A 2,271-nucleotide genomic window follows, 5' to 3' on the forward strand; every position below is an offset into this window, starting at 1 on the left:
AAGGCTTAATTTTTTTTGGTATGGATGAATTTTTGTTTAGATATGTGAATTTCGCCTTAAAACTTCGTTTTAAATTTTCTAATTTTAGACAAGTCATGCCCAAATTTTTAATTTTCTTGAGTAAAAGTTGGTTTAATTGTCTTATAAGACTACCCTTTTAATTGGTAATGCGGTATGTGATCTCAAAATAAAAAAATTTTCCGCCTTGAAGTTCGGGTAAAACTCTTGAAAATTTCTAAGTATCCATGCACAACTTTGATTTTGTCTTGAAAATGGTTTGACAAGTGTTGGTAAATTAAGAATTTGATGGCTATTATTATTACACTATGAGGTAAATCAAGAAAGTTTCATCTTAAAAATGTAAATGAATTTCTCAAAATTTAACACTCACTATGTCAAAAACTTCATTTTGATGCTCACTACTTGGTCAAGTATTAAGTTTGGGAATTAGGGGAGAATTTCATCCACTTTCAAAGTTAGTCACAAGTCTCATCCTTCCTTCTATGTCTTCTGTGTGATTTCTCTTGTAGCATGTCAAGGAACACGAGGAGTACCCGTGGAAGAAACAAACGTCAACGCCAACCCGAGCCGGCGACACCACCCGCCTTTACCCACCCGGGATACCCGGGGTTAGAGTTTGAGAGTGAACCCCATAGGAATACTTTCTTATCCCTCACTGAGAGACGTATGAACACCACTAGGTGTGTGTCGGAGAGTGCCTTAGAAGCCTTGGGGATAGAGGTGCAAGTGCATGACATCTTTAGTGTACTTGGAATGGAGGGATTGTATAACTTAGTGGAAATAAGCTACCGCACCCTTACCTTAGAATTTTTGAGCTCCTTCCTTTACAATCCAAAAGACCACACCGTGAGCTTTCGACTCAAGAGCACCTCCTTTCACCTATCTAGTGATGTCTTTGCGGAGCGGCAAGGTGTAGGAAAAAGGACCACCTTTACCCTTGACAAGGTGAGGAAGGAAATGAAAGCCACAAAATACATCAACCTTTACACGGGTAACCGCAATACCGACGTTAATGCCATGAAAATAAATAATGTGGAACACCCCATTGTGAAAATTTTCCTTCCCCTAATGACCAACCTCCTTTACGGGAGAAAGGACCCTAGTAAACTCAATTCCTCGGAAGTACTACTTCTAAGCTCCTACCTCAATCCATACTATGAGAGGCGTTTTTACTTTAGCCCCGCATCTATGGTATGCTTAGCGTTTGAGAGGATGACAAAATCCGACAAGTGTTCCTTTGATTGTGCTGCCCTAGTGACCAGACTAGCCAAGAACCTCTTGGGTTATAAACCGAGAGTTATTGACAAACCCATGAGTACGGAGGTGCCATACTTCGACATTGCCTACATGAAAGGCATGTTTTGGGTTGTGGATAGGAAAGACAAAAAGGGGTACTCATGGAGACTGAACACGGACTTATACATGAAGCTTCCCGCAAATGGGAGATTGCCCGAAACCTCCCACCTACCCAAGCTAGCACCACCTCGTCCTCCGGCCCGATCCTACCTCATTCCCGGAAATCTTACTTACACTCTTGATGATGAAGCGGTACGAGGGGAACCAACCCCACAACTTCTTTCCGATCCTCCTAGGACTTCTCCACATGCCCCATCGTCCTCCTATGTGCCCATGCCCTCACCACCCTTTGATCGCCCTAGACACTCCACTTACGCCCCATCCTCTTCTTTTATGCACGAACCTTCACCGCACCATGACCCTCCCCGACACTCCATGCACATGCCGTCTTTCATCGGAGGGTATAACCAACCACCACCGGCTTATAGTCACCAATATCCCATGGCGGACCTAATTGAGAGAGTGAACAACTCCTTGGTCCTAAGAGATATGCATAAGTTCACCTATAACCAAGGGGTAAGGCCGACCGAATGCCCTAGTTTTTGGTCCGGGGATGGGGACACTTCCGGAGTATTCAAGGCCTATGGTATTCAACCCTCGGATTGAAGTCACAGGATTCCTCATGGCGACGGACACTTACTTGGCCCTTGGGCGGGACTGCACTATACCACCGGGAGTTTCGTCAATGATACGCACTAAAGTGGAGGCTACCAAGAGAATGTAGGTAATGTTTACCAAGGTAATGTGGATAGTCCATACCAAGAGGAGGTGGGAGGTGTCTCTCACGAGGGTGGGAGCAATGTCTTCTATGGGAGCGGGAGTGGAGGTGGAGCATCTAGCTGGGCACCAGGACTTATGGAGTACCATGGCCGCTATGTCAATGCAATTGTAGAA

Source organism: Silene latifolia, chromosome Y (assembly GCF_048544455.1).
Source record: "Silene latifolia isolate original U9 population chromosome Y, ASM4854445v1, whole genome shotgun sequence".
NCBI lineage: Eukaryota > Viridiplantae > Streptophyta > Magnoliopsida > Caryophyllales > Caryophyllaceae > Silene > Silene latifolia.